The sequence below is a fragment of the Desmodus rotundus genome, chromosome Y (assembly GCF_022682495.2).
Source record: "Desmodus rotundus isolate HL8 chromosome Y, HLdesRot8A.1, whole genome shotgun sequence".
Classification (NCBI taxonomy): domain Eukaryota; kingdom Metazoa; phylum Chordata; class Mammalia; order Chiroptera; family Phyllostomidae; genus Desmodus; species Desmodus rotundus.
The window spans coordinates 5,657,110-5,671,602 of NC_092332.1; positions in this window are offsets into that span (position 1 = coordinate 5,657,110).

Here is a 14,493-nt window from a genome sequence, read left to right on the forward strand (position 1 = left end):
TTAACATTTACATTTTGAGCTTAATAAAGTACCACTGTAAATATTCCTATCTTGTCACTTTAGAATTACTTTCATTCTTTCAAAGACATAAGATCAAAGTGATATTATTACAGTGGGACAGTACCTGATGGATTTTGTATTTTCAAAGTAGGAACACAATGAGGAGAACAAACCTCAAATTCCTACTTTAGTTTAGACTTGTATTTTCATGAATGTTTATTATGTGTGGCATGATCAATATGTAACCTAGTTTTGGTCAAACTTATAATTGTCATAGCCTTCATTTTTGCTTCATCAACCTTGTCAGTTCTGCTCTATAATGAAAGTTGTTTACTAATTATAAATGTGCCTTGTCGTTGGAAAACATTTTGAATAATCCGTCACAGTGAGCTTACCAGAGTATTGGAATCACTGTGAAGCATGCAATTTAATTTTTAAGATTGATATTTTAAGACTGATGCATAAATATATTTATTTCTAAAAGCCCACAGTAATGCATGATATGTCACAGGTAAATTGGATGTCCAGAAATATTTCTCCAGAATGAAAGGACTGGTAAACAATAATATAAACTCTCCAATATCCATAGGGTAGGCTTTTGGTAGTCCTTATGCACTTCATATACTTGAAAGAAGTAATTGTGATTTATCAGTTTATGGAATGTATATAAAGACAATAGATTAGAATTTGTTGTAAAACTCACACAGAATTATCAATCATTTCCCACGAACATCAACACAAAGACAGGTCAGAACATTACGTAAGTGACTATTGAAAAATATAAGTTAACCATCACTCATTTTAAAAATGTGGCTTAAAGCAAGTTAATGTAAGGAGCAAACGCCCTGTTATCAATAAATATAGTGCCCAAGTGATGATAGAAAGGTTATCGGTTTAGTAATACTAACATCTTGCATTACCATCTTGCACTTTACAGTTTAAAAACCACATTGTCACCCTGGCTGGTGTGTCTCAGTGGATTACGTGCCAACCTGCAAAACGAAGGGTCGTTGGTTCAATTCCCAGTCAGGGCACATGGCCCCGTCTCCAGTGCGGGGCGCGCAAGAGACAACCACACACCGATGTTTCTGTCCCTCTCTTTCTTCCTCCTTTCCCCTTTCTCTTAAAATAAATCAAATCTTTAAAGCAATAAAAATTACATTCTTGTGTACAATCACATTGGCATTTGTTTTTCACCCTCTTTCAGGGTTGTCAGCTGGGATTAACATTTTCATTTTACACAAAAGGACTATAACGCTTGCAAGGGGTAAGTCCTTTACTGAAGATCAAATAATGTGAGAAGTCCATAAAGCAATGTCAACATTTTGAAATTAAGAAGTATAAATCCTTTCGAACCTGTGTGGTTTTTGCAAACCAATGTCACCCCTATAAATTTGATCTTAAAACACTGAGTAAACTGGATGAAATATGCTTTAAAAAAACTAAGTTTGTGGACAGAAGACAGTGGACAAGTAGGTGGAAGCTGAGTCCACTTGCTCTTAGCCCCCAACTCAGATAATGGGCTGATCTTCTGAAAAATAAACTGAACAGTCAACAGAATAATAGCTGGTTTGAAGTTTGGAAGCCAAGGTGTACAGAAGATACTTCACAAGGGTGGTAAGGAGGTTTTATGGGTCGATAGGGAAGTACCTTAAGCAGAAATAACCTGTGTGTGGTGCCTGCAGCTGTGGAGCGGCTGGTCAGAGATCGCAGCTCTGCAGCTTCCTCCCCTCCCAGGGGACCCAGGTGGGGGTGCCTTGGATACCCAAAGTCAGGGATATCCAGGCTAAACACACACACACACACACACACACACACACACACACACACAGCAACACACCCATAGCTACAGCAGCAAATGCCAACCAGGAGAGTACCAGAGGGAGAGAGGGGAATTCTATCTGCACCTGGGTTGGGCGGAGACAGGCTGCGACCAGCCCTGACTGGGAGAGACTCTTGGCGTTTTGGAGAGGTGGTGTGCCTGGAAAGCCCAACAGTGACTCAGCACTGCAGTGGGAGTGCCCAGAGAGACTTTTTCAAAGGGGAGCTGAGGTGTGCTGGGCAGGGACCCTGTGCACAGCTGCCCTGCCAGCAAGGGGAAAGGATTGAGAATGCAGTTTGCTCCCACTCAGTGCAACTGAGCAGAGAGATCAGAAAGGTGCACAGCAAGAGGATTTCTTGGCCCCAGCTGAGCACAGCTGTCAGGCTGGAGGCTACTCAGAGTGGAAAGTTAGGAACTCTTGTTTGCTGCGAAGTGGGGGGCTGGGAACAGGATGGGAGGGAATGGAGCACTTGAGATTATTTCCAACCAGACAGAGATGCCATCCCCAGGGGAGATCAAACCTCTAGGAAGGGGTGGTTGCACCCAGCACCCACCTCCTGCAGTCCTGCAGGCAGGAGAGCCTGAAGAACCCCCTACAGGGTGCATATCCACAAGAGAAAGACAGAAAGAGAAATGCCAGACAGGCCCATTTTGAACTTCTCTCAGGGAGACAAAATACACTGGTGCCTAGGGTCCTATTCCACTGAGGCCAGCAAGGCAGGGAGATCAGAACGTGGTGCAGCAAGGCGGAGAATCAGGGCCCCGCCCAGCCTTGACTCTCACACAGAGCTGCCATCTGCACCAAGCAGGAGAGAGTGGATCCTCTCACACAGATTGGCCTGTCCCTTGAAACAAAGACCTAATTCATCAGAAAATATATATAATTGGAAATCAGCGGCAACAGAACAAGACAGGTGGTGCAGGGGCCGGAGGGAACACACACACAATTTTCCCAGAACACTGAACAGCGCCTCCCAGAGAAGACTCAGGGGTCCCACCTTCCCAATCTCAATAGAAGCCCCCACTAGAGGGAGGTGAAGGTGATATAGGTGGAGCTGCCCAAAGTTTGATGGGACCTTGGGACCTTGGTTTGATGGCACCTGGGACCTTGACCTGATAAAAACCAGAGGCAGATTCAGAAGGAGAAAGAGAATGTGAGCACCAGACTCTGCTGAGATTAATTTCACCTCATTCCTCTTCAGAATTTGAGTTATTTTGTTTTCTTTTGCACAGCCTTTTGAGACTTCTTCGCATCCACTGTATTCCAACTAATTAATCCACTATTCTTTGTCTTTTATTTCTTATTCTTTTTATTTAGATTTTTATGCTATTTTTATTTTATTTTCATTTCAAATCTCACATTGTACTCTTCCTTTGCTTTACTCCATTTTGCCTCCTTCCTGCCATTTCTTATTTTCATTGTAAATCTTATTTTCACGCTACACTTTGTTCTTATTCCTTACTCTTACTATTTTTCCTGCCTCTATCTTCTCAAAATGATTCTTCCTGCACTTAGTCAACTCTCATTCTTTTCCCCCTTCTTATAATATTCTTATTTTCTTTCCACCTTTATTAATTGTGGCTTCTTTGGCAGGGATATTACAGTTGCTATTAGTGAAGATATTGCTGCATGGAATATCTCAGATGTTTTTGCTGCCGTTTCCCTTGAACACTCTTATGGTTTGTATGTCCATGAAACCTGTATTGCAAGCTTTTGTACACCGTGAGTTTAGTTTTGTGAATGGTGCAGGTTGGAGATCGAGTTTCACTTTTTCGCATGTGGCTGTCCTGCTTTCCCTTCACGTGTTGTTGAAGGGGCGATTTTGACCCCATTTTCCGATTCTGCACCCTTTGTCGAATACTCAGGGACCATAGAGACATGGACGGATTTCTGGGCTCTCTGTTCTGTTTCGTTGTGCTATGTGTCTGTTCTTAGGCAAGCACCAGGATGTTTTGATGACAGTGGCCTCATAATCAAGCTTGAAATCGGGTGTTATCCCTCCTGCCTTGTTCTTCTTTCCCAAAATTGCTGCAGCCCTTCGGGGTTGTGTGTGGTTCCATATAAATTTCTGAAATGTTCGTGCTCTATCTGTGAAATATGTGACCGGTCCTTTAATAGGGTTTGCATGGAATGTGTAAATGGCTTTGGGTTGTATGGGCCTTTCAATGATGTTAATTCTTCCAATCCATGAGCGTAGGACATGCTTGTGTTTCCTCATGTGTTCTTCATTTCTTTCCTCAGTGTTGTGTACTTTTCTGAGTACAGATTTTTTACAGCCTGGCTTAGGGTTATTTCTAGGTACTTTATTTTTCTTGTTGCTATATCAAATGGGACATGTTTCCCTCTGATTTGTGTTTCTGGGGTTTCCCGATTGGTGTACCAAAATGCCTCTGGTTCCTGAATATTGACTGTGCATCCCGCTGTTTCACCACATTCACTTGTTAGGTGGAGTAGATTTGTGGAGGAGTCTCTAGGGTTTGGCATGGCATGACACTATCATGGCATGTGCAAAAACTGACAGGATTGCTTCCCCCTTTCCATTTTGGACCCCTTTGGTTTCTTTTTGTTGTCTGATTGCTGAGGCTAGGACTTCCAATACTAGGTTGAATAGCCAGTGGTGAAAGCTGGCATGCTCGCATTGTTCCTGGTGTTAGTGGGGAAGCTGAAAGTTGTTGCCCATTGAGTGTGATGTTGCCTGTAGGTCTCTGGTACATGGCCTCTATTATGTTGAGGAATGCTCCCTCTGCTCCCACTTTGCTAGGTGTTCCTCATCACAAATGAGCGTTGTGCTTTATCGAATGCCTTTTCTGCATCTATTGCCATAATCACGTAATTCTAGTCTTTCGTTTTGTTTATGTGATGTATTGCGTCAATTGCTTGGTGAATATTATAGCATCCTTGCATCCCAGGAATGAGTACCACTTGTTCACATGTATGATCTTTTGAACGCATTGCTGGAGGCGGCTTGCCAAGATGTTGTGGAGGTTGGAGAGTGCACGTCCATCAGCGATATTGGCCTGGAGGATTCTTTCTTGGTTATGTCTTTATGTCGTTTTGGCATTGGGATGAAGCTAGCATCATGAAAAGAGTTTGGTAGCCTTCCACGTTCTTGGAGTCTTTGGAATAATCCGTGGAGGACAGGGGTTAGCTCTTCCTTACAGGCTGTGTGAAATTCTTCTGTGGAACCATCCTGTACAGGGCTTTTGTGTGTCGGGAGGTTTCTGATCACTGCTTCAATGTCATCAGCTGCTTTTGCTCTGTTTAGGCTTTTGCCTCTCCTTCATTCAGTTTCGGAAGTTTCCGTTTTTCTGGAAATATGTCCATTTCACTGAGGTTTGGCCATTTCATGGCATATGCTTCTTTGTAGCCGTTTCTTGCACTCCTTTGTATTTCTGTGGCATCGGGGTAATCTCTCCTCTTTCATTTGTGTTTGCGTGTATTTCGGTCCTCCCTCTTTTTTTCTATTCGAGTCTGCCTAAAGTGTTGTTTTTTTGTGTTCAAAGAATAAGCTTCTGGACTTACTGGTCCTTGGAATTGTGGTTTCAGTGTGTGTGCCATTTCAGTCTGCTGTGATGTTGGTTCTCTCCTTGCTTCTATGTGGTGTGGGCTATCTTTGTTGTTGTTCCTGCAGTTCCTGTAGGGGTAAGGGTTAGGCAGCTTGCTTGAAAAGTTTCTACCTCGTTTACGTAGGCCTGTACCCCTATGAACTTCCCTGTCAGCATTGCCTTCACTGTGTGCCATAAGCTTTGGTTTGTTGTGAGTTCATTTTCTTTTCTCTCCAGACACTTTTTGATTTCTTCCTGCATGTCCTTCTTGACCCATTCATTATTTCATAGCATGCTGTTGAATCGCCATGAGTTGGAGTGTTTTCTAGTGTGTTCCTGGTGGTTCCTTTCTACTTTCAGTGCCAAGCGGTCAGAGAAAATGCTTGATATGATTCCCCTTTTCTTGAAATTGTTGAGGCGTGTTTTGTGACCCATCACGTGGTCTGGCTTTGGATATGTTCCATGTGCATGGGAAACGCATGTGTATTTTGCTTCTTTGGGATGAAAGGCTCTGTCTATATCAGTTAAGTCCATTTGATCTAAGACAGTGTTCAATGCTGCAAAACCGTTGTGGATATTTTTGTTTGGAGGATCCATCCATTTTTAGCAGTGGGGTGTTAAAGTCAGCTGCTATCATTGTGTTGCTGTCAATGTCACTCCTGGAGTCCTGCCTGATTGTCTTTAGGGTTTGGGTGCTCCAATGTTGGGTGCATATGTATTTGAAAGGTTTGCATCTTCTGGATGGCTTATACCTTCAGTGTTATGATTTGACCTTCTGGGTCTCTTTTTAGGCCCCTGCCTTGGAGGTCTATTTTGTCAGGCTGAGTATCGCTACCCTGGGCTTTTTTCCCCTGGCCGTTTGCCTGGCAGTTTTGTTTCCAGCCCTTCACTTTCAAGGTGTGGAGGTCTTTTGTTCTGACGTGGGTCTCTTGTAGGCAGCATATGTGTGGGCAATGACTTCCTATCCATCCCTGTGTTCTTTCGTCTTGTGTTTGCAGCATTTAATCCATTTCCATTGAAGGTTATTATTGATAGGTACTCATTCGTTGCCGTTATTTTGTACCAGTGTTCCTCCCTCTGTCACTTCTTTTTCCTCTGTTTTCTTAGAGTGGACCCTTTAGCACCTCTTGCAGAACAGGCTGGGAGGAGGAGTATCGTTGGAGCCTTCTTTTGTCTACACAGATCTTTGTTTGGCCTTCCTTTTTAATTGAGAGCCTTGCTGGACAGAGTAGTCTCAGTTACAGTCCTTTGGTTTTCATGACTTGGAATATTTCTGGCCCAGCTATTGTGGCTGGTAGCATTTCCATTGAGAAGTCAGATGCTAGGCTTATCGGGGCTCCCTTGCATGTGTCCTCCTGTTTCTCTCTTGCTGCCTTGAGGATTCTGTCTTGGTCTTGGGGAGTTGCCATTTCAATTATTATGGGTTTTGGAGTACGCTGCTTCAGGATCCCCATGATTGGGACATCTGTGTTTCCTGGATTGTGTGACTTTTTCTGTCATCAAGTTAGGGAAGGTTTCCATCACTACTTTGGCAAACACATTCTCTATGCCTTGCTCCTCTCCTTCTCCTCCTGGTATCCTAATTGAAAGGATATTATCACGTTTCATGTTGTCCTGCAATTCCCTTAACCCCTCCTTGTTTTTCTGAGACTCTTTTCCCTCTCTTGCTCTTTCTGTCTGTTTTCTTCTGCCTGGTCCTGCAGTTCGCTGGTTCGATCATCTGCTTACTGGAGCCTGCTTTTGATTCCTTCTACTGTGTTCTTCAGTTCAGAAGGTGTATTCTTCATTACCTCTTGGACCGTTGTGCACACCTACTCCCTCCTCTTTCATGTGGATATAGTTTTCATTGAGTTCATTGTACTTTCCCTGTAGTTTTTCATCAGTCTGGGAGCCCACTGAGGTTCCTTCTTGCCATTGCTTTGATCTTCATGTGTGATGGTTGTTTTTCAACTACAGCTTGTATGCATTTATCCGCCACAGTACCCTTCACCCAGCAACCCCAGCTCCCTCTCTGCCTTGTTTCTAACCTCCCATGGATTTGATTGATGTGTCTTTTGCAGTGGTTACTGAAAGCCCTGCCCTGTTTGGCTTCTACACCTCACCTCTTCCTACTCTCAGTTTTTTTTTTGAAGTTCAGCATTGGTGGTTATATTTTACTCGTTTGTTTTCTTTTGTTTTGTTCTTTAGGATGCCGTTAAAGGGTAGATTCTGTTGTATTTGTCCCTCACCACCTGGCTTATTTCACTTAACATAATGCTGTGCAGTTCCATCTATGCTGTCACAAAGGGTAGAACCCCCTTCTTTCTCTGCGCTACATAGCATTCTATCGTGCAATTGTACTATAGGTTTCTGGTCCACTCATTTGTCGATATTCACCTAGGTTTCTTCCAGTACTTGGCTATTGTAAATTGTCCTCATATGAACATTGGGTGCATAGGCTTTTAAATTGGTGTTTTAGGATCCTTAGGGTATAATCCCAGCAGCGGAATTGCGGGGTCAAAGGGCAGTTCCATTTTTAGTTTTCTAAGGAAATTCCATAGTGTTTTCCACAGTGGCCACAGCAGTCGGCATTCCCACCAACAATGTACTAGGGTTCCCTTTTCTCCGCAACCTCTCCAACATCTGTTTGTTGATTTGTTTATGTTGGCCACTCTGACTGGTGTGAGATGGCACCTCATTGTGGTTTTAATTTGCATCTCTCTGATGGCTAGTGAAGCTGAGCATCTTTTCATATGTCCCTGGGTCCTTGTATGTCTTCCTTGGAGAAGGGTCTGTTTAAGTCTTTTGCCCATTTTTTAATTGGGTTGGATGTTCCTGGAGTGGAGTTGTGTGAGTTCTTTATATATTTTGGAGATCAGGCCCTTGTCTGAGGTATCCTTGGCAAATATGTCTTCCCATACTGTTGGTTATCTTTTCATTTTAATGCTGTTTTCTTTAGCCATGCAGACACTTTTTATTTTGATGAGGTCCCATTTGGTTTTTCTTTCCATTATTTCCCCTCCCTTTAGGGGACATGTCTGTGAGGATGTTGCTGCGTGGGATGTCTGAGATTTTCCTGCCAATGTTTTCCTCTAGGACTTTTATGGTGGTATGACTTATATATAAGGGTTTTATCCACCTTGAATTTATTTCTGTGGATGATTGAAATTGGTGATCACTTCATTTTTTTTCACCTAGCTGTCCAGATCTCCCAACACCATTTGTTGTAAAGGCTACTTTTGCTCCATATTATGCTCCTGCTTCCTTTGTCATGTAAATTGACCATAGAGACTTGGGTTAATTTCTGGGCTCTCTGTTCTGTTCCCTTGTTCTGTGTGTCTCTTTCTGTGCCAGTACCAGGCTGTTTTGATTCCAGTGCCCTTGTAATACAGTTCGATATGAGGTATTTTGATGCCTCCTTTTGTTCTTCTTTCTCAAAATTGCTGCCGCTATTTGGAGTAGTTTATGCTTCCATACAAATTTCTGAAATGTTTGTTCTCTGTCTGTGAAATATATCACTGGTACTTTAACAGGGATGCATTGAATCTGCAAATGGCTTTGGGTAGTATAAACGTGTTGATGATGTTAATTCTTCCAATCCATGAACACGGTATATGTTTCCATTTATTTGTGTGTTCCTTATTTTCTTTCGTCAGTGTTTTATAGTTTCCTGAGTACAGGTCTTTAACCTCCCTGGTTAGGTTCATTCCTGGGTACTTTATTTTTCTTGTTGCTACACCAAATGGGATTTCCACCACCTACTCCCTGCCAATTTCTGTTTCTGAGGTTTCATTGTTGGTGTACGAAATGCCTTTGATTTCTGAATATGGACTTTGTATTCCGCTGTTTACCAAATTCTTTTCTTAGGTCAAGTAGTTTTTTAGTGGAGTCTACATGATTTTCTGTGTACACTATCATGTCATCTGCAAAAGTGACAGGTTTACTCCCCCCTTTCCAATTTGGATGCCTTTTATTTCCTTTTCTTGTCTGATTGCTGTGGCTAGGAATGCCAATACCAGGTTGAATAGCCAGTGGTGAAAGCTGGCATCCTTGCATTGTTCTTAATCTTAGTGGGGAGGCTGAAAGTTGTTGCCCATTGAGTGTGATGTTGGCTGTAGGTCTCTCATATATGGCCTCTATTATGTTGAGGAATGCTCCCTCTGCTCCCACTTTGCTAAGTGTTTTTTCTTTTTTATCATAAATGCATGCTGTGCCTTATCAAGTGCTTTTCTGCATGTATGTGTGGGTCGTGATTCCTTATCCATTCAGCTATTCCCTGTCTTTTGTTGTGAGCATTTAATCCATTTGTATTTAACACATTTTCATTTCAGGTTATTATTGACAGGGTCTTACTCATAGCTATCTTTTTCATGACTGTGTTCCTCTCTCTCTCACTCTCTTCCCCCCGCCCCCACCCCTTTTCTTAAAGAAGACCCTTTAGCATCTCTTGCAGAGCTGGTTTGGAGTAGGTGTATTCTTTGAGCCTTCTTCTATCTGGGAAGCTTGTTATTTGGCCTTCCTTTTCACTTGAGAGCCTTGCTGGATAGAGCAGTCTTGGTTACAGGCCTCTTGTTTTCATTACTTGGAATATTCCTTGCCAATCTCTTCTGGCTTCAAGTGTTTCCATTGAGAAGTCAGCTGCTAGTCTCATCGGGGCTCTGTTATATGCTACTTCCTGCTTCTCCCTTGATGCCTTTAAGGTTCTCTCTTCATCTAGAATTTTGCCATTGTTAGTATGATGTGTCTTGGAGTTGGCCTCTTAGACTTCCTCTTGATTAGGATTCTTCCTGTGTTTGTGTGACATTTTTCTCTCATCTAATCAGGAAATGTTTCCATTAAAGGTTTCCATTACATTCTGTGTAATAATTTGTATTACACAGAAATTATTATGTTTCTTGCCGTCCTGCAGTTGCTTTAACTCCTCTTTGTTCTTCTTGAGTCTTTTATTTTTTTTTTCTTCCTTTCTTTCTGTTGCATGCTGTTTGTGGGTGTTTATTCTCCCTCGTCCTCCGGGTCGCTGATTCGATCCTCTACCTCACCCAGCCTACTTTTGGTTCCTCCTACTGTGTTCTTCACATCAGAAATTGTATTCTTCGTTTCCTCTTGGTCCTTGTCAATAGTCTCTTTTTTCTTTTTCATGTTCATAGTTTTCAGTGACTTCACTGTAGTTTCCTGTAGTGTTTGGTCATTCTCAGTGAGCTCATTGAGCTTCCTTATAAGCATTGCTTTGAACTCAGATATTAATCTGATATTAATCAGATATTAATCTGATGGTCAACTGGCCTTTTATTTAGAATTCTCTCTGAGGCTTCCTCCTTTCCTGTCATTTGGGGGTTGTTTCTTTGTCTTCCCATTGTTGGTGGGACTCTTCTTGTTAGCCCCTGCTTCTTCAATTGATCTGCTATGACTCCCTGGGTTTGAGGTGGGACCTTCTGTGGTAGGAGACCTGTGAGATTCAGTAGTGCCTTCTCCTTGATCTCCCGAACGTGCTGCTCTTGGGGTGCCCTGTATGCCATGTATGTTGGCCCCCTGGATGTCATTGGGTTGTAATTATTGTTGGGCCATTCTATTGTGGATCCTTCCCTCCAGCTGGTTGACTGAGGCTCAGTCTGCCCACCATGTCTTATATGCTGTTGTGCAGGTGCAGAGAGGTTGTGCTGAAGCTGATTCTTCTGTGTGTTTGAGGTCGCAAGGCTTCTCTCTCACTAATGCTCAGTTGTTTGCTACTGGTGACTTCTCCACAAGTCAGTTTTAATCCCTTACTGGTCCCGGGAGGAGGTCATTGCGACTTCCTTTCACTCCTCCGCCATCTGCCTCCCCCCACCATTCTTGTCATATTAATAATGGCTGGAATTTTATGGACAGAATACACATATAGTATAGAGCATTACTCATGCATAAAAAGGAATGAGCTTGCCATCTGTGGCAGCATGATTGGACTCGGAGAGTATTTCGCTAAGTGATATAGATCTGTCAGAGAAAGACAAATAACACATTTCGCTTGTACGTGGAGTCTGAAGTGAAGGACAGAATAGAGACAGATGCATGGACACATGGACAGACTGACAGCTGCCAGAGGGGACGGGAGGGGGACTGGGTGAAAGAAGGGGGGAGTAGCCAAAGGACACGTATACGTGTGACCCATGGACACAGACAAGAGTGTGGTACAGACACAGGGAAGGGGTCCAGAGGCTGGGTGGAGGTGGCAGAAGTGGAGAAAATGGGGATGTCTGTAATAGTGCCAACAGCAAAGTTAAAAAATGTAAGGCAGACAGAGAAAGACAAATTGAAACCCTATCATTTCACTTATGCGTGGGATCTAAAAAATAAAATGAATGCAATAGAAACAAATGCACAGCTACAGAGGACAGACCGTGGATGCCAGATGGGAGGGCTTTGGGGTGCTGGCTGAAAGTGGTGAAACGTTTTGATGTGCAATGCTTTATGTGCACAGCAATATTGTAATAACTGTGGATGGGGGCAGGTGGTATTAGTCTCATCAGGATGATCACTTCGTACGTTATGTGTCTAACATTGTACACGTGAAACATGTGATATTGACTGTCATCTAAGTGAAAAATGAATAGTATTTTTATGATGTGAATTAGATAGCGCTGGGAGGGACTGTCCCTCCAGTATCAGCAACTGCACATGGCAAAGCATCATGAAAACAAACACAAAGCATGCTTCACAAAAGTTGATATAAATGGACTCGTGTACCTTTGGCATGCTGCTTCTTCAACATGGCATGTTTTTGAGATTTGCCAGGATTGTGAAAGGTATTCTTTCATCTTTGTTAATCACTGAAAGATATACTATTGTATGGCCATGTCAGTGTGTGTGTGGCGGGCAGGAGCTCCACCTGCAGAGCTCCCCCACCGTTGCCGATGAGAATAAATCTACCAAGACATGATCTGCTTGGGCAGGTAAGGTGGCCAGTCTCTCAAAGGAGAAAGGTCCTGATCATGTCCTTTCCTGCATTTGTAATGACTTCAGCTCACACAGAGATACATAGTATGCACATAGAGCTCATCCACCAATGTCCAAAAAGCTACAGTCATGAGAAACTGACTTCGTTTACAGATAATAGTTGGAGACACACAGGGATTGTCTCAGGTCAGGGTTGGCTTTAGCTCAGGTGTCTGTTTCACAGCTACAGGGCAGTGCAGGTCTGAAAGGAAACAACGTGTATTCCTCCTCTGCCCAGATTTGCCCCTGGGAGCCATCTGTTCCAGGACAAGAACACAGCTGCCCCTGGCACTGTTCCCAGGCCGAGTCACGTGGGGAGAGCAAAGCAACCAAGACACTGGGAGATTCTACAGAAAGACTGAGGTGTCAGGCTATGACAAAGCCAAGGGGTGAGGGTCTTTCTGCCCTTTCTCTGTAGACTCCTAAGTCCTTCCCAGGTGGTCCATCGTGACTGTGCCTGACTTAGGTCGTCCCTCCCTTGAAGAGTCTTACCTGTCATTGGCTAACCAGCCATCTGCCCGGGCCAAGCAGGGAGAAGTGCGGGAGGCAGGGGCTGCACTCCTGCCAGGAGGAAATGTTCTGTCTCCTTAGTGGCTCATGGCCCCAAGGCCTTTTCACTGAGATCTAGCAATGGGACCTTATTCTCTGCTAATGAGGCTGCAAGTCCCTCAAACCAGGCAGCATGGCTCCCAACATGTCAGAATGTACATACTTACCCATTCATCCATTGAAATAAGGGTTGTTTCCTTTTGGCTATGGTGAATAGTGTTATGAACATATGTGGGCACGTTTTTCAATTATCTTGAATATAAAGTTGGAGAGCCGTGTCATATAATTAAAGTGTATGAGGAACCGCCGAACTCTTTTTCCACAGCAGCTGTCATATCACCCTTGCCTAAAGAATTTACATGAGTCCCACTATCTGTTCTAAAATTTTTTTTTAAAGCTTTTCTTTCTTTACTTTTAGACAGAAGGGAAGGGAGGGAGAAAAAGAGGGAGAGAAACATCAGTGTGTGGTTGCCTCTCGCGTGCCGGGCACTGGGGAACCTAGCCCGCAACCCAGGCATGTGCCCTGACTGGGAAGCAAACCAGAGACCCTTTGGTTCACAGGCCGTCGCTCAATCCACTCTACCACACCACCCAGGGCGAGTTCCAATTCCTGATCTTTACCCTTCTTTTGCCTACTGTTAGTGCTATTTAAAATGTCCTCATGAGCCCTGGCTAGTGCAGCTTGGTGAACCGAAAGGTCGCTGGTCCAACTCCCCTTCAGGGTACATACATCCCTGGGTTGCCGGCCGGGTCCCCCATTGGGGGTGAGCAAGAGGCAACCTACCGATGTTTCTCTTACGCATCGATGTTTTTATCCCTCTCCCTCTCCCCTCCCTGAAAAGAAATACATACGGACAAAAATATTATTATTTATGATATATAAATATAATAAATATTTTTATTTAAATAAACATCTTTAAAGAATGATTTTATTAACTTTGGAGAGAAGGGAAGGGAGGGAGAAAGGAGGGAGAGAAACATCAAAGCGTGGTTGCCTCTCATGCGCCCCCTGCTGGGGACCTGGCCTGCAACCCCGGCACGTGGCCCGACTGGGAATGGAACCCACAACCCTTTGGTTGGCAGGACCAAGCTCAACCCACTGAGCCACACCAGTCAGGGCTGAAAACAAGTAAAATCTTCTTAAAAAATTTAAAAAAGTAAAGTGGCCTAGTGAGAATGAAGTGGTCTCTCACAATTTTGACCTGCAATTCCCTAAACATTACTAATGTTGAGCTTCCTTTCGTATCTTTATTATATACCTTTGAGTCCTTTACCCAGCTTTTAATTCTTTTTTGTTGTCAAGCTGTAAGAGTTCTTTGTGTTTTCTGGATACTATATGCTGAATCACATGTATGTTTTAGAAACAGTTTCTCCCATTTTTAAAGTTATCTTTCAGTTTCTTAAGTTCTTTGATGTAGAAAGTTTTTTATTTTGGTTGTGGCAACAGAAAACTGATTCATGTCTGATCCCATTACGTTACTTTTTTTTTTTATTGTTCAAGTACCGTTGTCTCCATTTCCTGCCCACCACTGCCCACCACCCAACCCATCCCCACCTCCCACCCTCAATCCTACCCGTCTTTGGCTTTGTCCAAGTGTTCTATACTCATGTTCCTGACAACCCTTCCC